At 38.3% G+C, this 25,356-nt stretch overlaps 1 protein-coding gene across 2 annotated transcripts in view; it reads left to right on the top strand.

The window, feature by feature from the left end:
- The window catches only part of CDK14 (cyclin dependent kinase 14), a 555,862-nt gene that overhangs the window by 37,152 nt on the left and 493,354 nt on the right, over positions 1 to 25,356 (top strand). For both annotated transcript variants that reach the window (XM_031454861.2, XM_031454862.2), the window contains exons 2-3: positions 7,424 to 7,532; positions 15,426 to 15,523. The gene's annotated coding sequence lies outside the window, so the exon portion shown is untranslated. The remainder of the gene's footprint in view (positions 1 to 7,423; positions 7,533 to 15,425; positions 15,524 to 25,356) is intronic.

Raw genomic sequence — 25,356 nt, 5'->3', positions numbered from 1 at the left:
CTGGTTTGACCTTCTTTTCTAGAGTGCAGACCACACAGGCACAGCACACAGAAGGTACTCAAATACCTAAAAAAATGTTGAACTTTTGAACATTTGAAAAAAAATGTTTAATCTCATATAGTGGGTTCTCCTTTCCTTGAACTCAGAGTATACATGTAAGATAAATAATTTAATTGTGTCCAAATAGATCTTGCCTTATCTAAAAAGAATAATAATAGGAAATGTTGAATGATATTCTAACTTTTAAACTCTTATGGTTGAAATATATTGGTCTGTATGTATTACAGTCATGCTGGAAAAAGTTCAACAAAATAAAACAAAAGCGACTGACAGTTTCCATCTTATTACAAAAGATAAGGGACTGGTTTGACTAGAAGTATCTGTTTTTAAGGTACATCATGTTTATCTTTGGCAAGAAGTTAAAAGACAGCTCTATAAAATTATTTGTGTCTTTGACAAACATTTAGCCAATTCATTAATGAGAATATTTTATACTTTCATTGCAAAGGTTAATTGCACTGTATAATACAAGAGTCTTTAATATGTATTAGGGACATCACTTAATAAATATATTTTAGTTTTCAGATGCTTTTGATTGTTATATTCTGTGCTTTATGACTGAGATCTTATTAGTCACTCTTGTACTATAATGATAAGAGAAACAAAGCTAGTAAGTGATGACTCGTTAAACTGCATGTACAAACTCTGCTTCATGAATTTTCTAATTGTTTTTCCCTGTTCTGGACATTAACCAGCATCCATTCTTATTAAATAAATATTTCAAAGTTTCTGCCAAATAAATAAATTCAGAAAGTAAGAATTAATACGGTTTGAAACAAACTAGTACCTTAAATAATACTTCACATCAGATACTAAGGCAGTTAAAGATATTTACTAAATTAAAAGCCACCAGAGGGCAGCTTAATACAGTAGTGATGGAATACTTTTAAGTATGGTAGTAGTGTTTTTTAAATAATTCCAATAAGTTAGATATTACAGATATATAGGAAAGAAAGTGAAAAGAGACATCTAATAAAATGTTTTAAAATTTCAGTTATAATAAATGTTTCTGAGTTTGGTATATTTGTATTATATTTTCTATGCAGTGCACTTTTTTAGTTGATCTTCATATATAGATATGAATTAAATTGATTCCCCTTGCTTTTTTTTGGCAGCAGCAAAATTGGCCAGGACATCAAGCAACTTGGCCAATATTAATTTTTTTTAAATGTGATCTTTGATTCCCCTCTCTCTGTGGTGGCCAATGTTCCTCCTGTAAGAAGGAATTGGCACCACTAACTTGTTTCTAATTTAATGGAATTAAAAAAAAAATTAAGATGATAATGATCATCCTCTTTAAATTACTTCATATTTTTTAATAATTGATGTATTAATTTGCTTGCTGTTTCGTCTCTTCCTCTGGTTTGTATGCTCCATGAAGTCAAGGACATGTACTTCAGGGACTGTGCCAAACACAGGGGCTAGCCGTTGGCTTTCAATAATTAATTGTTGATTTAATTAGGTATTAACTATAAATTCTTAAGGAACTAACACTTCTAAGGACTATTCCAAGTGTTCATGTAGACAAATACTTTTCACTCACCCGTCCACCCACCTGTCTAACCATCCATCCATCCATCTATCCCTCCATCTGTCCATCTGACTATCTTTCCATCCCTCAATCATCTATCTGTCCATTTGTCCACCTGCTCATCCATCCATCCATCCATCCATCCATTTATCCCTACAGACATCTAACCCTCAAAGACAATCTTCAGAAAGGGTTCCTTTCTCTTCAGTAATTGAAAAAGAAACTTTTTCAGTGAAGAATTCCTGGCTCAAAGACTTCCTTCCAGAACACTTGCCTGATAAAATTGCTTGATAGTTTTTACAGTAGGGACAGCCTTGTTTTAAAAAGACTGACAGCTTTCCTCTACTCTTCCCATTGGCCAGTGCCATGGTGAAAGAGTACATAAGGGCTCATTTTGATCTTTTTTTCCTTCCCTAAAGCCCTGGTTGCTATTTAGGAGCTACTTTTTGACAAAGTGAAAGATGAGGCCTTTCCTCTTTCACCAGGTTTACGTTATTTACCTTGTAATATGTCAGAGTTTTTAAAAAAAAATTTATTGCTACCCTTCCAGCTTTTTTTAAACTATTAAAAGTGCTTATTGCTAAATGGAATATAGTTTAAAATTAAAATACAATATTATATAGATAATTAATATAAATAATTCATTCACACAACAAAACAGTAGCTTAATAAATATAGTTGTGAAGATTCAATTTGAGTAAAAGATTAGTCTTTTAAGTACAACATTCCTTTCATTGCTAATGAGAGAGAATTCAGGCCTCTGCAAAGACAAAGAAATACCCATACTTTTCGGTGCATTATGTAAAGTGCAATAATGTTCTTTAGATTTGGAGGAATCAACCATGAAGATGCTGTTTGCATGTGAAGACCCCCCCAGCTTGTAAAGGAAGAGGAACTTCAACCCAGGGATGAGCTCCTCTAAATCCACTTGTCCACTTGTGACCCTCAAATGAAGGTCGAAGTGGGTGATTGCAGCCTGGCAGCTTGGAAAGCCTAAGTGGAGAGGAGGAAACAGCTCTGCTTTAAGACCCAGGCCCACTCCTGGGGAAGAGACCTTCAGGGCTTGGCTCCTATTCTCCTGGCAGATTTGGAAAAGTTCCCGGTGATTCTCATGACCTCTTCTTAAGAACTGTTAGCATCTCCACCATCTCCATCATCTTATATTGAGCATTTGGATCTCTATTCCTTAAGTTCTTAGACTTCTTAATAATAAAATATGAGACCTAGGACTCTGCCCTGCACCACGATCTCTCCTCACTTATAAACTCCATACCGTTAACCATCACCTCTATGCTGATGCCTTTCAAATCTGCACCTCAAGCCCTGACCACTTCCCAGAACTTCAGTCTTTTGTGCTTACCTAGAGGACCCACAGCCACCTCCCATCCACAGTGGGAAGGGAAGGAAAGGAAAGAACAGAAAAAGAAAGGGGAGGGAAGGGAGAAGAAAGGAGAGAGAATAGAGAGGTTGGGTGTTTTTGTAGAGTTTACTTTCTACTTTCCTCCTCCTTAAAAACTGTGAGAAGAATGGAAACTTCTAGAAAATTTTTGGTGGCTTGTCCCCCTGCATCTGGAATTCTGGGAGGAAGATGTCCTTCACAGAGCCTAAAGACAGCAAGAGGCAGTCTAGGTAGAGTAGAACTGTCAGTGTCTCGTTTGTAGATAGAAAGAAATGGTGGAGAAGAAACTTTGACCCCAAGTTCCTCAAAGCCTGCATCAGGCAGAGAGAAGACACAAAAGTTCCATATTCTGAGGTCCGGAGATGCTGGGATTGAGCCAGTTGCCTCCCAGGAGTCACTGTGAGGGGATCACGTAGAACTGGGGACAAGGTGGTAGAGGAAAAACCACCTCCCCCAGAGGGCTGAGGGGGAGGACTGTGATTGCTGGGTGATATAGAAGAATAGGTTTAGCTTTGTAAGAGACCACCAAACTGTCTTCCAAGGTGGTTATACCATTTTGCATTCCCCACCAGCAATGAATAAATATATAATGGTATCTTGTTGTTTTACTTTGCATTATACATCTAATAGATGTATAATGGTATCTCCTTGTTGTTTTACTTTGCATTATACATCCAATAGATGTATAATGGTATCTCCTTGTTGTTTTACTTTGCATGTTGCTGATGACATATGATGTGAAGCTTCTTTTCATATGCTTATTTGCCATCTGTATTATCTTCTTTGGCGAGGCGTCTGTTAAATTCTTTGGCCCATTTTTAAATTGGGTTGTTTGTTTTCTTATTGTCGTGTTTTAAGAGTTCTTTGTATATTTTGCATAACAGTCCTTTATTAGATGTGTCTTTTGTAAATATTTTCCTTCAGTCTGTGGCTTGTTTCTCATTCTCTTTACATCATTTTTCAAGTATTTAACTTAATGAAATCCAGCTTATCAATTTTCTTTAATGGGTTGTGCCTTTGGTGTATCGAAAAAGTCATCTAGGTTTTCTCCTATGTTATCTTGTAGGAATTTTATAATTTCATATTTTATGTTTAGGTGTTATGATCCATCTTGAGTTAATTTTGGTGAAGGATCTAAACTCTGTCTTGATTTATTTTTTGTATCTAGACATTCTGTGGCTGTCTAGTTGTTCCAGTACCATTTATTGAAGTGACTATCTTTGCTCCATTGTATTGCCTCTGCTTCTTTGTCAAAGATCAGTTGACTATATTTATTTGTAAGTAAATATATGTATTTATTCTATAAATAGTCCATGGTCTGTTTCTGGACTCTCTATTCTGTTCCATTGATCTATTTGTCTGTTCCTTTGCCAATTTCACACAGTCTTAATTTCTGTAGCTTTACTGTCATAAGTTTTGAAGTTGGGTAGTGTTAGTACTCCAACTTTGGTCTTATTCAATATTGTGTTGGCTATCCTAGGTCTTTTTCCTCTGCATATAAACTTTAGAGTATTTTATTAGCCAATATCCACAAAATAACTTGTTGGGGTTTTGATTGGAATTGCATTGAATCTATAGATCTAGTTGGGAAGAGCTGACATCTTGACAATATTGACTCTTCCTATTCAATAATATGGAATATCTCTCCACTGATTTAGTGCTTATTTGATGTCATTCACCAGAGTTTTGTAGTTTTTCTCATATAGACCTTGTACATATTTTGTTAGATTTATACCTTAGAATTTCATTTTGGGGGGTTCTAGTGTACATGATACTATGTTTTTTATTTCAAATTCCACTGTTCATTGCTGGTCCTCAATATAATTTTTAACAATTTGGTAATTCATCATATGGCTCTTTGGAAGTTAATTAATTAACCTCTTTCTCTTAAAAATATTTAGGTTTTAACTCAATAAAAAATGTTAAAAAAATTTAGGTTTTTTTCCCCTGTTTTCTGCTATTTTAAATACCAATGAGATAATAAACAACCCTACACATATATCTTTAGGGAGTTCTAAAATAATTTATTTAGATTAAATTCCTTAAGGTGGAATTTCTGGGTCAAAAAGTACAAATATTTTAAAGATTTTTGATACATCTCACCAAATTGGGCTTGAGAAATGTTATACATACTTTAAATTCCAATTGATAGTGTATGAGAGTAACTCTTTCCTTACATCCTCAGCAATACTGAGTATTATAGTGTTGAGATTCTCTTTTGGAAGAGATTTCTTTTTATTAAAAAATTATCTTGTTTTAGTTTGAAATTATATGATTACTGGGGAGATGGGTAAATCTCTCTGTTGAGGATACCAATAGTTTGCCGTATGCTTCCTATATTTTCCCCACTTTGGTATTTTAACAGGTACTGAGTTCACCTGTGAGTACAACAAAGTGGCATGGAGGTGTGAAAATGTCAGTAGTGACAAAAAACAGTAGGTGTGTGTGCGTGTGCCTGTGCCTGTGCACACGCACATTGTGTAACCAAGTGATTTATGCTTCTAAGAAGTGGTTCATGGACAATAGTATAATAATTTTTTTTTAGTCCTTAAGAAGTTAAACATCGTCCAGAATGGGAAGATTCATAGAAACAAAGAATAAATTAGTGGTTGCTAGAGGCTAAGGGGAGGGAAGAATGGGGAATGACTGCTAAGGGTACAATGTTTCTTTTTGGCATGATGAAAATGTTCTGGAATTAGACAGTGGTAATGATTACACAACTTTGTGAAGGTACTATAAACCTCTAAATTGTACAATTTAAATGGGTAAGTTTTATGGTATATGAATTACATCTCAATAAACCCATTATTTTAAAAAGTCAAAGTACTTATTTTTCACTCAGATGAAATTTCAATTTTAATAAAAATGACAATGTGTTTTAAATCGTTTTCCCAAGGCAAAAGAAAGAACAAAGGACTCTTAGGCTTACTGATCCAACATTAATTCAAGGATATTGGGTACAGGGTTTCTATTTGGGGAGATGAAATTTTTCTATAAGTAGATGTTGATGATGGTTGCATAATCTTGTGACTATACTAAAATCCAGTAAAATGTATACTTTAAAATGGTGAGTTTTATAGTATGTGAATTGTATCTCAAATTTTTAAAAGTTTATTTAAAAAGTTAACACAGAGCTACTATATGACCCAGCCACTCCACTCCTAGATATATACTCAAGAGAAATGGATATATATGTCCACACAAAGCCTCTACATCAGTGTTGATAAGAGCATTATTCAAAATAGCCCCAAAGTGAAAACAACCCAAATGTCTCTTGCTGGTTAAAAGAATTAATAAAATGTGGTGTATCCATACAATGGACTATTACTCAGCAACAAAGAAAAATGAAACACAGATACATGTTACAACAGGATGAACCTTGAGAACATTATGTAAGTGAAAGAAGCCAATCACAAAAGATCACACATTGTATGATTCCATTTGTTTGAGATGTCCAGAATAGACAGACAGATTTACAGAGGTAAGAGAGTAAATTAATCGTTGTCCTGGGGGAGGGGAGGAAATGAGGAGTGACTGCAAATAGGGAGGGGTTTCTTTTAGGGGTGATGAAAATGTACTGGAATTAAATAGTGGTAACAGTTGCACAATCTTGTGAATAGGGGGAAAACTATTGAATTGTACACTCTAAATGGGTGAATTACGTGATATGTGAGAATTGTATCTCAATAAAGCTGTTCAGAGAAAGAAAAAAAATTGCTAACAAATACCTACAAAATATTTAGACAAATGTTGGAAAAGACAGATAGTAGATGGTCTCTGTTAATATCACGTTAAAAAACCAAAACAAACGAACAAACAAACAAACCCACAAAGAATCCTTTTTTCCTTTCCCAACCTCTTTATGAATTATAGCCAGCAGTTACCAATATCTTGAATCTATAAGACCCCTTTAACCCTTTTCTCCCCCTTAGGGGGTCACCGTTCTATGCTTGTGCACACACACTGCTAATGTCCTGCTTACTCACAGAGTTTATGAAATCCACATGCATTTTTTTGCCAACGCTATGTTACAATGAAGAGTTTAATAACACCTTCAAGTTTTTACTTTTACCTTTCACTCTTTATTTCTTTAATAGAAATGCTAAATCGTGTTGATATTATGCATTCATGCTGGACCGTCACCACAACGGTTCCAGATGAAGAGCATTTACCACAAGGCCCTGGTTCCCGTTATTATTCAACTCTCTCTCCAAGAAAATTATATCTCCTTAGTAACTAGGTTGTTTTAGTCATTGTTTTGACTTTTAGCATCCTTGGGAGTGGAATCTTGTCAAATGTTTTAAATTATAGAACTTTCAAATTCACTCAACAAACATTTATTGAGTACCTCTTATTGGCCAGGTACCATTTACTTTTAAGGAACATTAAAGAACACTGGTTAATCAAGTTGTGTTTTTTTTTTTCCCTTGCAGATACCGGTAAGAGCACTTCAAAGACATGAATGGGATTAATTCAGGGCTGTTGCTCCTGACATATAAGCCAGTCTACCTACTGTTGAATGACATGCAAAAAAGAAATCGGGTAAGAAGAGAGTTATTTGTGTACATTCTTTTTGCATTTGTAGAGTGTTTTTGTTTTTCAATTTTTTTAAACAACAAAAAATTTTTTTAATTCTCACAAGAACCTTAGGAACGGGGCTGGGCAACGCTCTCCACATGATTCTTCTGTGGATGGAGACATGGAAATCAGTGAGGTTATGTGATGTGCTTGCTCAGAGATGCACAGGAGTCCAGAAAGTCTGACTCTTCCTATTTTATTTCAAGTTGACCTCTAGAAGCAAAAAAAAATCAACCTTCCCTAACATTTTCAAAACTGTTTATTTTATTCAAACTTGATTCTAATCTAAATTAAATGCCTTTAATGAGGAAAGAGCCCCACCTAGCTATTTGCTCAGTGGGATCTGGTATTCCATCTGACCTCCATATGTTAGTGTATAAACTGACCAAAGTTAAAGAGAAAGCACAACCTTTCCTCAGTGTTTGGGGATGGTGGAGTAGGACAGTTTCTCAGCAAGGCATCAAAAGGTAAAGTGTAACTCTGCTTTTTGGTGAGAAAAGTTCAGAAATGACTGTGTTTTATTAATGAAAACTTCGTAATACTTATCTTTGGCTAGAGATTAAACATGGAAAAATCCACCCATTCAAAATCATAATTTTTGTAAAACTATACATCATTAAATGAATGGGTCATATTCTTCATCTGTTGCAGAAATACTAGCGCTTTAAATATTGCCCGAATGTGTATAAGCCCTAAATTTGGAGTCATTTCACAATAATTTCTCATTTTTGTGAAGCACTAATTGTGCACTATGTAAGAAAAACCTATACTACTCCTGTATTCTCACTACTTTCTTACAGTCACACCACTATCACACTCACAACGCCTCTGACACCAGATGTGTGGGTTTTTTCCCCACACCAAGCAGTTTTGCAACACCAGCTAGGTGTCCTACCATTTAACTCAATTCTGACACTATCTACCTGGAGATAGCATTAGATCCCACAGGTTAAGGGCTCCATCTCGCAAGACTGTCCCTCTCCCTTGCCAGTTTATATACCAGGCACAACCCTCTCCCCTCCCCAGATTACCCACAATTTCTGTTTGACTTGGCTACCTGCTCCCCCTTGGATTCGATTATTTGCTAGAACATCTCACCAAACTCATGGAAAAACTTACGTTTACCAGTTTATTAAAGGATACAGAGAAGCATCCAGATGGAAGAGATATGAAGGGCAAAGTCTGGGGGAAGGGGCATGGAGCTTCCAAGCCCTCTACTAGCCCTCCACTCTCCTAGCATGTCCACTTGTTCACCAACCTAGAAGCTCTCTGAACCCCATACTTTTGGGATTTTTAGGGAGTTTTCATCATGTAGGCATGATGGATCATTAAGTCCATTTCCAGCCCTTCTCCCTTCTCTAGAGAATGGGAGGTGGGCTGAAAATTCCAAGTTTCTAATCATGGCTTGGTCTTTCTGGTGACCAGCTCCCATCCAAAAGCCCACCAGGAGTCACTTTATTAGAACAAAAGGCACTGCTGTCACCCAGGAAATTCCAAGGGATTTAGGAGATCAGTGTCTGGAACTAGGGCCAAAGACCAAACGTTAGAATCAAAGATGCTCCTAGTGCTCTTATCACGTAGGAAATTACAAAGGTTTTAGGAGCTCTGTGCTGGGAATGGGGTGGAGACCAATATGTATATTTTCTATTAACTCATACATACTAAGAACTATTATAGATAGTTGATAATTGTTAACTTATCTATTCTCAAAGCGACACTATGAGGTGAGCTCCATATAACATGATGTAATAACATAATGGGACGTGACATGACGTGATATGACGTGATATGACATAACATACTGTAATGTAACATACCCTCATCTTAAAGCTAAGGAAACTGAGACACAGAAAGAATGAGTTTCTTGATTGAAGTCTCACAGCTATTAAGGAATAAGGTCAAGATTTTAACCTAGGCACTTTAGACTACTTTCTTCTGTCTTATTTAGATCAAATGCTCTCATGTTAAGCACGTATTCTTCGCTCGTGTATCAGCAGCTACCCCTATGCCTAGAGCAAATAGTGAGTTCACCCACACCAGGGCTTTAGCAAAGTTTGAAATCTTTCTTTAGCACCTTTCCATTTCCCTACATTTACCTGTGAGTCCCCTTCTTTTGTCCTCATCTTCCCTCTTCCTTCCTCCCCATGGGCTCCTGCTCAGCCTCCAGGGCTCAGACCCCAGAACCCCATTGAGGGCAGCCCTTCCATCCAACTGAAGTGCTCCTTCTTTCTCCTGAATCTAAACTGCCTCCACCTTTGCCTCAGCTGCTGTGAAGAAAGCCTACTAGTAGTTTCTGTCTACAGAGGAGTCTGTTGGTTAGGCCACAGCAAAAAATCTGGTCAGAATTTGAAGGTGACTGAGAACAATGAGTCCTTAAAGTCGTTTTCCCTTTGGCTTATTCCAGCCTAGCCAACCAGCAGTGCAAGGGGTAGACAAGACACTGAGAATGCAAAGGGGTGGCCCTGACTGTCCACTACCTTCTCGATTCCCTACCTAACATACCTGAGACTCAATGGAATTTCCTGACTACAGCGAAAAAGCACTAAGCCAGAGGAGCCCAACACGCGGGCTCGCTGTCTACGTGCAGTAGGGGAGGGGTCACATCACAGCTCAAGGGCCCACCCTTTTCACCTGCTAGGAAATGCTTGCTTCTCCAGTCACTTAATTCTACATTTTAAGTTTTTGGGTCTACAGAGGAATTTACCATAAAGCTGATAAAGTTTTAGCCTCAGGACTCCTCACTTCCTAGGCCCCTGTGAATGGAAGTTGTTGCTTGGGGTTATAGAGTGCTCTTGGTGGGGAGAGGGAAGCCAGGGTGCGATCAGGAAGCATTTATCTGTAGGCATTGCTGGTATATCTTCAAGGGACCTCAGAAGAAAGGGACTTGGACCTTCCAAGCTCCAGTATTTATTTTACTGTAATTTCTCATTCTCAGTAAATAGCCATTTTTGTACTAGATTTATATTTGTAATTCTGTTTTATTTGTTTGTTTGTTTGTTTTGTAGAGGGCTCACAAAATTGCATCAGCATCAGGCCCCACAAAAATTTGGAGACACGCCTGGGGCCTACCTGGTCCTTGTTATCTTAGATGAATTGAAAAGGAACCAAATTTGTTGGAAATAGATTTGGGAGTACCCTGTGCTGGATATTCTGTTTGCCCCCCCAGACCCACTCTCCACCCTTCTCTCGCCTAGTCTGTAGCTTAGGAGACTATCCTCTTTGGATACATCTCTGGCTCTTTTGCCACCAGTGGGGTCATCTGCAGGAGGTGGTGGACTGGAAGAAGGAGCATTAACTCTCCTGGCCCTTCCTTGCCTGGTCAGGGTTGGCAGCAGAGTGGGTTTCATGGGTGTGTGACCTCTGCAGTCAACAAGGCCCCAGACTCAGAAGGGCCCTGCACTTGGTTTAATGCTTTGTTGACACCATTCTGCAATTCTTAAGTTTATCTTTGAACATGTATTTGGTGATAAAGTCTGATATGTGAACAGAGGAGAGACACACGAGATATGTCTGCCATTTCTGGTTGCCCCGTTAGCATAGAGCATTTCCCATGCCCCACAGGCATAGGATTCCTGTGCACCCATGACACTTGGGAGTTCACTGAGACTCAAAGCAGGGTCAAGGTAAACCTGTCACATTTATGACTAATTAAGCCTGAAATGCCTCTCTTTCCACTTGAACCAAAACTTGCTTCAAATTTAGGGGGAAAAAAGGCAGTGGCGTGCTAAGAAACCCAAACAGCCAAGGCACTCTGTCATGTCCTTTTTCAGTCATGTTACTTCCCTATTTTAGCCAACCACTTACACTAAGAATGATGCCATAGAAGGAAAGGGAATATAGGGAAATCCATAGTTCCTTTTCCTTTCAGTCCCTCTTTACTCATCAGTAAACCAAAGGCAGCCAGTGTTGGTACAATGTGTATAAAAAAGTGAAATAAAACAGTTGAGTTTTGTGCAGTGTTTCCACTGTTCCAGTAAGAAAAAAAATACTAGTGCAAGTATGTCCTATGAAATATGGAGTGGCTAATTTTAGTGGTTCTGCATGCAAATTAAATGCTCTTATATTGCATTTAAAACTGACAGTGCACAAGTTAAGTGGTAGAGTTCATGCTAATAATTTAAACTTTTAATTTTTTCTTTATTTAGAATGTTGTTGAATACAAAACATTTAAAACATGACCAGTCAAGTTGGTGGGGTGGGGGGACTGTGGAAGAAAAGCTAGTGTTTCATAATGCAGGACCTTGAAGCACATTTTTTTTTTCTTGATTTTTCAGTTTGCACTGGGCTCCACAAATTAAGTACTGGGCCTTGGCTGACAGTGGCTGCATTCCTCCATCCCAAGCCACAGTTCCTGATGGTGGCCCTTTCCTACAGCTAAAGGTCTCCCTGGGTGTCTGGGGCTGGTCCCTCTCCCTTTTGCCTTCCAGATGGCTGCTGGCAGCACTTCCCACTGTTGCCAGTTCTAGGTGGGTGGGGTGTGGAGGGGAAGGAGGGAGGAATCACTTTCCCTTGTTTTCCTGTAACCTCCGCCCACACCTTTGTAAGTCACTTTCCTCAGTCCCTCTTTTGTACTCCTCTGTTTTCATATGTTTTACTATAGACAGTCTCAAACATAGACAGATATAGAGAAACTAGTATAATGGATGCCCACCTACCCATTATCCATCGTCAACGATAACTACTTTCACTCCCTTGGAGAGTGTACCATTTGTTTTTGCTGGGATCCTGGCTGATATGGGGCCTTCCTATGCAGTTGGGCTACTCTTCAGAGTCATTACACCCTTCTCCTCAACAGGGAACAGCAACTTGACAGACTATTTCTGAAAAGACCCAAATGGACATTATCCCACAGATTAAAATGGAGGAAGTGGCTTTAGACATATTTCCTGCCTGTTCAGTGAAAATTGGTTCCCTAACTCCCTCCTGCGCATCCTAACTCATCTTAAACCAGGCTTTGTTTTGTACACAAAGCTGCAAAGAGAAGGCATACTTGGTGCCATTCAAAATAATTGAACCACATGAATCAACAGCATTTATTCCCATAGATTATTAAGCGCTTTGTCATTTCACTCATGAGAGAAAAGGAAACACTTGGGAAGAACTGTTTCTTTGTGAGGAGGTCCTCTTTGTGAGAGGATTGATTACATGGTCATAGATCAGCAATATATTTGTCTTCTACAATTTGATGAAAATAATTTGGTCATTAATGAGATTTGCCAGTAAAGCAGAAAGGTCATATCCACAAGGATAGTCATTTGTAATACAAGACCCTGGTCTCTTTTCTCAGCAAGAGAAAGAATCATTCCAGATTTAGTCTTCTTACTAGTAGAGACAGTAAAAGTAATAGACTCTTCTATAAATAGGTATTTGGAATTAGACTCTTTCTCATCATGTCTCATCAGGGGTACCTTAGAACTGTCTAAATCAACAGAGAGCTAGAGAAGGAAGGGGTGGGGAAAGAACTAATATTTATTGAATGCCTTCTTTGTGTTATAAGTGCTCTCAGGTTTATTATCAATTTAATCCTCATAGTAATCCTGAGAGGCACGTGTTATTACCCCTGCGTTACGGAGGAGGAAAGTGAGCTCAAACCTCAAAGGATAAGTTGCTGCAAGGCCCACAGCTTCCTAATAACTACAATAGCTACTCTTTATGTATGGCTATGCTTGGCTCTGTGCCTCAAAGCACTTTACATTTAGATTTATGAAATTTAACCCTATATGGTAGATCACTTTATGCCCATAGTACAGCTGAAGTGGGTTGTGTCTCTCGCCATGGTACATAAATAACAACTGGCTGACTCAAATCCTTGCTATTCTCACTACCTTCTGTTGGCTCCCAAAGGAGATGAGTATACTCTTACAATTTCTTTTTCTGTCTTGGGCTTCTCTTCCCCTTTACCAATTTCCATTCAATCATTCTTGTTAGATCTTTCTCTTTGATAAAGGGCACAGAAGCAAATGTGAGTAGACAGGTTCTTTGTCATCATATTTCATTGTGCAATCAGTCTCAACAGTGGGCCTGTTCTTTCCTTCATCATTTTCCTGTCTAACATAATTTTCTCCTTTCATTGTCTCCAGACATGTTCACTCAAGTACTCCTAAAATATTTTAAGAAGCAATACAACCCTCACCACATTTTTAAGTTGATGCCTAAAATTTTTATCATGTTAAAAGAGTTATATATATATAATATATATCCCAACATATTATAAATAATGACATTTAAAAATAAACTGCCATCACTGTTTAATATCTATCCAGTAGAATCTAAATAATATAAAAATTTGATGCTTCATCATACTTTTAAAATACACATAAATAAGTTGTTCTTTACCTGTAGGAAATTTTCTTTTGTTCATTTTTCTTCTTGAAATTTTATTTCCATTCAGCTTCCTAATATGTTTTATACTTTAAAGTATTTCATGAATAACATACTTCTATGCAACAGAAATGTGAAAGCAAATGGAAATAATTTAAAATTTGCTGTTATCATAAGGTTATAAATGTTAGAAAATAATGCACAATTTCTCAAAACAGCATAAACATATGGCAAATATTGATGAATAACTACTAAACATAAAACGTAAAATTGTATTGGAATTGCAGTTCTTAATGAGATGAGTAAAGCCTTTCTCTCCACATATCCAGGGATGAATGTCCAGGGTTCATCATGAGTGTTGAGTGTATGACTTAGCAGATACAGGTGAGAAGGTCTTCACCTAACTTAAATAGGAATGATGGGGTTTTCTTATAGCAACAGGGCTCAATTTTTCAAATTCTTCTCAGTTACATACCCAAAATTACAAGGTAATAAGTCAACAAGATTATTTTTAGTAATCTCTCGTCTTGAGGAATTGATTACGTGTCTTTCCCTTTTGTGGAAAGCAGAGAATTGGAGTCCACCTGACTTGCAAAGGATTAATTACCCTATCATTAGAGTCATTTACTTCTCCTTTCTTGAGCACCCTCGGGGTGTTTTCACCCCAGGCAATGCCTTAGTAGGTTTGAGATGAGTGTGAGGTGCCTTCCTATTATCAGTTGATGAAAGAAATTGAGCAGAGGAGATAGGAAAGGAGAAGCAGCCTGATGCCTGGACAACAGGAGCGTTCTTGGGTCAAGCCAGTTTAGGAAAGCTTATCTGAAAACACGTTCCCTTGAAACAATCCATGCCACTTACTCCTTGGTAAGACTTCCTATGCCTCCCTCCCCTAATTGAAGGCCCTGGTCTCCAGCATTTGTTTTTCCAAGCCTCAGCTCATTTGTCACTTTTATATTTGTTCTGTGAAATGGGCTTTTTTCCCAGTCTCCATCTTTAGCACATATTTTCTTAAACTTTAAGCTCTTCCAAAAGCTCCCTTAGGATTTTATAATTAAGACAACTCTATGGACACAGATGTTTAACTATCCTGGCCAGTCTAGTAGAAAAAAAGAAAAAGGAAGGAGGAAAGGAAGGAGGAAGGAGGAAGGGAGGGAGGAAGATCACAAATACTCTCGAAGATAGGGGGTTTTGAATTATAAGAGGCTGATTCTGTAGAGTAGGACTGTACATCAGGCTGCAGTTACTCAGGCCTGTTAGGTTTACACAGACATTGATTGGGTGCCTCCATTCAACATCTCTCCCTTGCTTCCCTCAGCAAGAGGACCTCCAGCTCATTCTCAGTCACACAGCTTTGGTGGTCAATTCCCATCTTGGCTCTGGAGGTATGACTGGTTGTTGACCTAGGCCAGTGTGTCCCATATTCCTGGCTGTAGGAATTGACTGGTTCAATATAGTATAGAATTCAATCCAAGAGATTTTCCCCATGTTTCTAAGGGGAAAGAAAACATAAAAATTCTTAAATATATATTTTGGCAGAAGCTACTGATGGAGATGCTTTCTTTGCTGCTGCACGTGAATGGAGATACCCAGCCCCAGGAGTCTCTGGTAGCCATCTTGCAACCATGAGGGCAGAGGTAGGTCCCTTAGCATCAGACTCAATACTGTTTGTTTGTGATACAATTTCTTTTTCCATCTTGAGCTTCTCAGAGCTCTTGGCAGAACCAAGATATGGAGAGAAAGAAATTGGGAACTCGTCATAGTCATTTGATCTGGGATCAACTTCTCCCTGATTCAGATAAATTCGCAAATATTCTGTAATGTAAACCAATGAATTTTTCTTACGTTTTTAATCTGAATTGAGTTCCCTATTACTTGCTACATGAAAGTGCTAATTAATATAATCACTACTATAATCAGAACATCTTTGCATTTATTGTATTAGTTCTTTCCCCCCACATTGGAGGAACATATACGTTGGGACTGACATATACATGGTTAAAATAAAGGATACAATTGTTCAAGATGATTGAAAAGCCACAGACCTAGATTTTCATTAATTTCAGGAAAGAAATATTGGTGCTTATATAGGTCGATATATAGCACCTCTCTTTCTTCTAACTGATCTCCAAAGACATTGAGATCCAGATCAAAATGTTAATATTCTTATACATGGAGCTGTTGTGGTCATGGCTTAGCTGTATCATCACAGTGGGTTTCCTAATACTTCAGGCCTCAACTGGACTGACTTCACACTCAGCCATAGGCAGTGCTGAACCAGTTTTACAACCAGTTTTGTAAAGCTCCTGACAAAGGTGCACAGATAGTTACCCACTCAACAGACAGGCTAGCTTTTAAGAGAAGGAGGAAAGAGGGGCAGGGCTACAGCACCCAGAGTCTAATCCCCACCAGTATGTCAATCCTCTTATCTGGAATGAGATAAGTGAGGGGCAGGAGCTGAGAGTCAAGAAAGCAAACCTATAAAAATACCTAATTAGAATTGTGGCAAATACTTGGGAGGAAACAAGCAAGACATAGAAAAATAAATGGACAAGGTTGCTTTAAAAGGGGTAATCTGGCAAGCCTTTGTGAGATGACATTTAAATTGAGACTTGAAAGATGAAAAGCAGCCTGTCATTCAAATGAGGGGAGGATACTGGAGTCAGGAGCTTTCCAGGTAGAAAGGTCAGCAAGTACAAAGACTCTAAGGTGGGGAAGGGTGGGGATGGTGGGGGTGGGAGGTGGCACAAGATGAAGCTGGAGAATTAGGGAAGAGCTGAGCCATGTGGGGCTGTGAGTGATGGTCAGCTCAGGTGTTTGGGCTTTATTCTAAGTGCAATGAACAGTTTAAACTGGAGCATGCCAGTGAACAGTGAACAGTTTAAACTGGAGCATGACATGGACTGATACATAGTTTAAAAAGATCCCTTTGGTTGTTCTGAAAACAATCTGGACAGGGGCAAGAGCAGAGACTAGGAGGTCAGCTGGAAGGATATAGCAGTAGCCCAGGTGAGAGCTAATGATTCCCTGCTCTAGAGGAGTAGCCGTGGAGATAAACAGAAAGTGAAGGGTTTGAGACATTTTGGAGCTAGTCTAAACACAGTTTGCTGATGGATTAAATATGATTAAATACGGGAAGTAAGGCACATCTTGATTTTTGGTTAGAGCAAAAACATAATATTTCATTTCCTCCTTCCTTCTTTCCCCTTTTCTTCTCTTTTCCCTCCTCTTCTTTGCCTTCTTTTTCTTATTATTATTGCTATTTTTTTCAGTATGTGAAGAATATGTCAATATTTTATATGTAGACATTGTAGAGATTCAACTGAATCTGCAGTTTACATTTGGGTTATATATTTGGGAATTATCAGTAATTAGATGACATTAAAAGCTATAGGAATGATTGAGAGTGCCTAGGGAGAGAGTAGATAAAGAGAAGAGGCTACGGAATCAGAAAGTTCCCAATATTTAGAGGTCTGATTGAAACAAAGGAGCTGGAGAAAAAAATGAGAATGAGTAGCCAATTAGATCGGTGCAAAACCAGAGTACAGCATCATAGAAATCAGGAGAAGGGAGTGGCCAACTATATCACAATGCACTTCAAGAACACTGTAAAATGAAGGCGGAGAGGTCTTCTGTATTTGCTCCCAGGAGGTGTAAGCTTTCTCTTGGCACAAGGAATTTCAGTGGGGGAAGAAAACGTAATTGTAGTGCGCTGAAGAATGAATGGGAGGTGAAGAAATGGAAGCAGAATTATAGGCAACCTTTTTGAAAAATATTGCTGTGAAGGGGAATAAGGGGAATAGAGAAGCTATAAAGAGAAGGGAATGTGGAAATGTATATAGCTAAGGAAGATATTGTGTGTGTTTGTTTAAAGATGAGAGATTTTAAAGCTATCTCTTTGCTGATGGAGATGATCCAGGAGAATAGGAGATGGTGACATGCAGCAGAAGAGGGTTAAGCAAAGCAGTGAGGTCCTTGAGAAGGAGACTGAATCCAGAACAGAGACTGGGGGGGAGGGTATAGCTTAGTGGTAGAGCGCGTGCTTAGCATACATAGGGTTCTGGGTTCAATCCCCAGTACCTCCATTTAAAAATAAATAAATAAATAAACCTAATTACCTCCCCCCCAAAAAAGAACAAAGACTGAAAATTGAGAGTGAAGTCCCCTCATCTACCTGACAGGACAGAAAAAGGAGGTGGGAGCAGAGGTGAGTAGTCAAAGATAAGGGAGATTTTGTCTGATGCTTCTGCTTTCTTACTAGTGTCGTTCAAGGCTTGAATAGAGTAATGTAGTTATATTATCCCCAATAATTCCAACATCTTATAATAATATTTTAATGCTGCTGTATGTAAGTCAATATATGATTTAGTTTATAACATTTCCATAGATATAAATTCACAAAGAAAAACAAATTTCTTGGTCAGAGCATGTATGCAAATTTTTTCACTATAAGTACATTCTAATCGACCATATTTAGAATTAAATATAAAGGAGCCAAGAGTATTTTATAATTATGATTACAGATATAATCACTGACATTTGGAATCTGTTTGCTTGAGTAGACCAGATAATTGGAATATCATGTTAAATAGATTGAGGTTCAAACCTATACAAAAGACTGAATGCTTTGCACAGAGAAAAATTTCCATGGCTAGAGAATTGCATTCTTAACCTGGGCCAGGTATTTCAAAAACATACTGCTTCAGTCATAAGGGAGCAAAAGGAGAGGGTGGCATGGGTGGGAAGAGAAACATTACAGAAGACTATATGCAAACTCATCAGCACTTTTGGAAAAACAACACAAGGCCACAATCAAATCAGTAACATTATCTTTGGCCTATAAAGAACAGTACAGCTTTTGGTTTGACTATCATCCTCAATAATTTATCTTATTGTTACATAATGTGTTTCCTTAAGAAAACTCAAAGAGCCCTAAACAATGTCTTTAGAATATTCTGAAGCTGAGAGCAGAAGGGAAGTTGTCTAGGCTGGTGCTGTCCAATAGAAATATATCACGAGCCACGTATATAAGTAAAAATTTTCTAGTAGCTACACTTGTTTAAAAAGTAAAAAGAAATAGGTAAGATTAATTTGAATATTATATTTTATTTAACCCAATATATCTAAAATATTGTTTGAACACATAATGAATATAAAAAAGTGGTCATGAGATCTATTCCATTCTATTGTTGGTACTAAGTCTTTGAAATCTGGTGTGCATTTAACACTTACAGCACATCTAAGTTTGGACTGGCCACATTTCAGGGGCTCACTAGCCACGTGGCATCTCAATTCTAGAGAATAACAGAAAGGGTGATGGTCACAGAATACAAAGTCTGGGCTTTATTGCAAGCGAATATAATGTGAGTCAGAGTTTGTCATTGTCCTGCTCAAAATCCTCCTGATTTCTCGTCAGTCCTAGAACAGCAGCTAAATTCTTGCCTCTGAGGCTGAGCATGATGCAGCCATGCAGCCTCGCCTTCCTTACCAACTCTATGGCCTTCTAATTTCAATCTCCCTTTCACTCATTCTGCACCCCCCCACCTCAGGATTGTGGCACTTCCTCCTCCTTCAGCTTGGAATGCATCTTTTTCGGGCTCAATCCCTGAATTTTTCTAGGTTTTTGCCAAAATGTCATCTCAGGAAGGCCTATGATCTAAAATAGCTCTCCTCCCTAGCCACTCTCCAGCTATTTACCTTGATTTCTTGGTATTCATTACACTATACTAAAAGTACACATGCATTTTTTCATTTGTTTGCTGTCCATCTCCTCCACTAGAAAGTAAGTCCTATGAGGCCAGGGGCATTGCTTTGTACATTGTTGGATCACCAACACCTGGAATAGTGCCTGACACACACCAGGTTTGTTGACTCAATGGGTGAATAGTGTTATTTCTGGCAGATCATTTAGAGGGTGCAGTGCAGTGTTTAGGGCACCACTGTGTCCATTCTTTCTTTCCTCTAATTCTTCTCCATAAAGTAACTAGAGGCATCTTAATAAAATGCAAGTCTGATCTCACTATCACCCTCAGAGCCTCACTGCTTAGAAAGCTCCAAGGTAATGAGTAGCTCCCTATTGCCTTTAAGATAAAGCCAAATCTGGGGGAAAACTTAATTATATATGTTTGAGAAGTTGTACATGAACACTTGCTGCAAACAAACAAAACAGCATTCCTCTGACACACTCTCCCCCACAGCACTGTCCACTATTTCTCATTCATTAGCACCCCCCAGCAGCAACCACTATCAACTATTTTACCTGATTCTTTTGGGATTATCTCCATGTCTCTAAAGCACATGTCTAAACTGGTATTTTAAATAATTTCAGTGACTTCCACTCTAGAAGATGAAGATTCAGCTTATTTTCACTAAACCCTATGATACCCACCATATACATGAATACTTACCATTCCTCGTCCTCTCAACATGGCCATGACTTAACTGTAGTGCATTCAGTAGTTACACTGATATGACTTTGTAAATGTTATTCACATCTGAGCCAAAGAGTACTATGCTATGAATACTTTTCTTTTCCTGTACAACTTTTTGAGTTAATAACTTACCCTGGCCCCTGCCCTGATAACCTGGTTTTTGTAATAAAGAGGCTTGGCTCTATTTTTGATGTTTGACTGTTGGCAGCTTTCAATCTCCACCCTTATTTCCTATCTCCGCCACATCTGGGTGGCCAAGATGAGAAGACCTGTGTAGGCTTTTACCTGTAAGAGTTGCTGGGAATTTCATATAGTGTAGACGTTAGCCCATGTTAGGGGATGACCCCACCATGCTGACTCCACCCTTTAACCACAATAAAAGCCCCCGAACCACCTTTGTCATTTTCTCATCAGACCCCTCTATGAGCCCTTTCCCTGCTGGGAACTCCCAGCTTAGTACTAAATATACTTATATTCATGGGTGGGTGCATTGTGTCATGTGTCTGGACATCCAGATAAGTTCCTATGTGGGAGATCATGCTCACCTCTAGGCAGACTGATCGATGTACTTTCTATACACTTATCATTAATACATCTCCAAACTACTGCACCCCCAGTTTTAGAAATCTTCCCTCGACATTCTTTAATGCTAGTCATTCTATCTGTGTCATTTTCTTGGTGATTATCTGCAGAGCCTCTGCCCAGCTCTAGTCCAGTAGGTTGGTTGATCTTCAGGATTTCCTCGGAGCTGTGATCTTAGATTTTCCCTTCACCATTACCCTGACTGTCTAATGTATCAGAACCCTGTTCCCTGGATTCCATTTTTCTCTTTTCTTATTTTGGTTGAATAAATCCTCCGATAGCTTCCTGAAAAATTGACCTGTCAGGTAATGTGTTTGAACTTTCCCTTCTGAAAAATCTATAGTCTGCCCTCCACTTAATTAATAATTTGGCTGGGGAACTGTACACTAGAAATCATTTCCTTCTACTATTTTCTGGCATCCAGTGTGGCTATTGAGAAATCTGAAGCCATTCTGATACCTGATTCTTTTTAGAATCCTGTTTTTCTTTCCTGAAAGTTTTTAGAATATTCTTTGTCCACGGAGTTTGCAGTGTCATAATGACATGTCTCGCTGTAGGTTTATTTTCATCCATTGTCTTAAGAGCTCAATAGGCTCTTTCAATTTGGAAAGTCATGTCCTTTCATTCTAGGAAATTTTTCTGAATTGGTTCTTTGATGGTACTGTTCTCCCTCTATATTCTCCCTCCATTTCCTCTGTTCTCTCTTTCTGGAACTCCCTTTATTCAGATGTTGAACTTCCTGGTCTAGTCTGTACCTTTTTCATCTTTTATCTCTTCTCTTTCTTTTTGTTTTACTTCCTGGGAGATTTCCTCAACTATATAGTTTAAACCTTCAGTTGAAGCTTTCTTTTACATGATGACATTTTTAATATCCAAGACTTTATTTTTGCCCTCTGGCTGCTGCTTTTAAAAACATTAATAGCATCTGGTTCTTGTTTAAAGACTGCAGTATCTTATGATATTTCACTGTCTTTGACTCTTTGAGACATTTATAATAGGATTTTTTTCCCTCCTTCATAATCTTTATTTCTTCTTCATTACATTTCTGTTAGTTTGTTTTGGTCTTTGTTTTTCTTATTAGAATATTCCATCAACTACCTGAAGATCTTTGGCTGGCTGTGCATATCTAGAAGAGAGGCACTAAAAAGTTTTGGGCAAGCTGAGTTTACATGGTTGGCTTGTCAACTGTGGATTTCACTGTAGGGCAATCTCTTGGTCAGAACTATGAGAAGAAAGTGTGAAAAGAAGGCTAGGTATCTTGACAGAAAGTTATAAACTTTCAGTAGGTTGTCTTTCAGCCTTTCCAACTGTTGGATTAGGATTCAGCTTTCAAGTCAGTTACTACTCAGCTATAACTTTTCTAGCTCTAAAACTGTGTTGGTGCTGTTTCTTCTTTCATTATCTATGTGCTTGTGGACTTACACTTTAAAAAAATCCATTCAGTATAGTTTTAGTGGGTTTTCAGGAGGAACAGAAGCTACCATGAGTGTTGCCTGACATTTCTAATAGAAATTAAAGCATACACAGTCTTTACTGTATGATTATTAAAGTGTCTGCCTTTTTGGCCCGTGCTGAATTCACCAGCCTTATCTCATGTCCATCCTACCTGCAGACCACTTTTCGGTTTCTTGAATGCACCACATTCACCCTTTGCCATCTGGTCCCCCAAGAGCTGATCCCTCTGCTGGGAGCTCCTGCTTGCCCTCCAACCCCATAGATATCTCTGTGACCTTTCAGGTCTCAGCTTAAGTGTGATTGCTCAGAGTGGACATCTCTGACCTGCAGATTAGGGTGAAATCTCCCTGTGGTAGGGTGTCCATAGCACCCAGTCATTCCACCTTTTATTTTCCCTCACTAGTCTGTAAGCTCTGCAGAGATAGGGGCTGTGACCATGCTCCACTTCTTTCACTGCAGTATATCCAGCTCTTAGCATGGTGACTCACCTAATAGGTGCTCAACATGCATCTGATGAATAAACAAATGAAGACAAGTGAAATGACGTGCTTGTGATAAGAAAACAGAGATAGTACAGAAAACTGATTCTTTCAGTCCTTTCTGTTCAACTGTATCAGCCTATCCCTGTTTTCTTGGTTTGTAATTAGAAGAAATCAAAATATGCTTGATTAGGAAAAAGAGATAATAATCCCTTAAATTTGAGGTGGGTAGTACAAGGATAAGTGTCTATCTCTGATTTATAAGTGAGGAAGCAGAGGATTGGTGATATTATACAGATCATGAGAGAAGGTTCTAGAACTGAGAATTAAATCTTCTGACTCCTAACCTTGTTTTCTTTTTTACTGTTTGAAACACACCTGGGATGTTATCTCTCAAACCTTATTGTCTTTTGTGCTCCATGGGTGTTTCTATGTTGTCCTATCTGACTTTCATCAAATAACAACCATTATGTTGCTGTTTAAGGGACTAAATCAGTGTGATTCTCTTTAGGTGGGGGTTGTACAAGAATTGTCTTGGAGACTTTCTCAATCTACACATGCCCCTTCTGCCTCCTGCCCCTCCAGTCCCTGCCTAGGATGTCCTAGAGTGGTCCTTTGAAAATGCTACCCAAGTGCTATTGACTGGGTATTTGTGTTCCCCTGCTGCCCACCTCCCACCAAATTCAGACATTGAAAACTAATTCCCAATGTGACAGTATTTGAAGGGTTTTGAGAGATGATTTGCTTGTGAGCATGAAGCTGTCATGAGTGGGATTAGTGCCCTTATAAATGAGGCCCCAAAGAGCTCCCTCACCCCTTCTGCCATGTGGGGACACCATGGGAAGTTGGCAGTTCCTAACCCAGAAGAGGGTTCTCACCAGAACTCAGCCATGCTGGCACCCTGATCTTGGACTTCAAGCCTCCAAAACTGAGAAAATAATTTCTGTTGTTTATATGGTATTTTATTACAGCAGCTGAACAGACTAATACACCAAGTAATTTTGGGATGACTCATCTTCACAGGTGAGGAATATTGGATTAAATACTAGTTATGAGCATACTGCATTAATCCATTACTAACACCTGCTACAATGGTTCAGCAATGATAGTTGTAGAATGGTTAGTTCATTTACAAATACCAACTATAGTAGAAAAGAACCTTTTTTTTTTCCAGAGTCAACTGTACATCTTTTAATACGACACTTAAAATTTCTTCCCTTTAATACCACACTTTAAATTTCTTCCCATAAGGAAGGGAAAAGCAAGATAGGGTGCTGGAGTTTAGGAGTTTTAATCCAACAGTCAACCTGTTTGAGTTTAGCCTGTTCTCTATATTCTTCCTGCTTCAGAATAGTTCCTTTCTATTCAGTAAGGGCAACCATAATTATACCCAGAGTATATCAAAAGAGAAAGAAAATGCCGTACATCATGCTTTATAAAAGATTTTGGTAACCAAAGTGTGTCTCAGGCTAAAACTGGAACCTGTGTGATGATCCTGGGGACAGTCTCTTGGTATCTCTAGGCCCATTTTCTAGTGTAACATAGTGAAAATGACAGTGTCTCCTGGAGTGGCATAGGTTAAAATAAGATGAGGTTACCAATTTATAGCCTATTATAAAGCCATAAGTTATTCTAGTTACATTTTAAAATTATAAATAGTTAGTGATTTTACCTAGGGAATGCGATATGTCCAATAACATCATCAATATAATTAACGTATGGATACTTTTTCTGGCTTGTAAGCACCTGATTAGAATAGGCATTTGAATGCAGATGAACTGTCAAGGGACTTGGAAAGAAAGATTAGATGTTTTTGATAGAAAAGCTATGTTTCTGAGTGTAATTGCTCCTAGCAGGCCTTGTCTGGACTGACCAAAGAGCATAAAGTTTTGGTTCACTAAAGTATTAGTTTCTGATCACTTTTACATCCATGTCCAGAGTTCAACTATAGGACGGGCCTCTGAATTTTAATTCTGCTGGGTGCAACATGATGCATGGAAACTGATGACAGTCATAAATGAGGACCCTTTCTTAATGACACATCTGTACCACACACAGATAACACCAAAGGGACAATTAAGTGAATTGTAAGTTAGTTCGAAATGGTAGTAGATTATTTTCTCATATAAACTCCTATTGTACAAATTATATAACAATGAAAAATAAGAATGAGATGCCATTATTTTATTTAAGCACGGTTTAGTAGGAGAAGGGAATTTACCAGTATTTCAGTGCATACTTTGACCCTGGTAGGAGTTTATTTTCTTCATATTCTGAGCTAATTTATACATGACATCATTTAGATGGTTTGGCAACCTCTTTGTTCCTCCTACAATCATTTGCAAGTCAATTTACTTATGTCCCTAGGTCTCTTGCAATACATGATGAAAAAATACAGAATTACCTACAAAACAATCAGACAAATACAGGTCTTATTCCTGAACAAGCCTGGAGGTTTGTGTCAACAGTGAGTGATTTCTGTAAAAGTGAAAAGGATTTGAATTATGAGTGACTGGGAGGGGG

Source organism: Camelus dromedarius, chromosome 7, assembly GCF_036321535.1.
Source record: "Camelus dromedarius isolate mCamDro1 chromosome 7, mCamDro1.pat, whole genome shotgun sequence".
Taxonomy (NCBI): domain Eukaryota; kingdom Metazoa; phylum Chordata; class Mammalia; order Artiodactyla; family Camelidae; genus Camelus; species Camelus dromedarius.
This window is presented reverse-complemented; position numbering and strand designations above follow the sequence as displayed.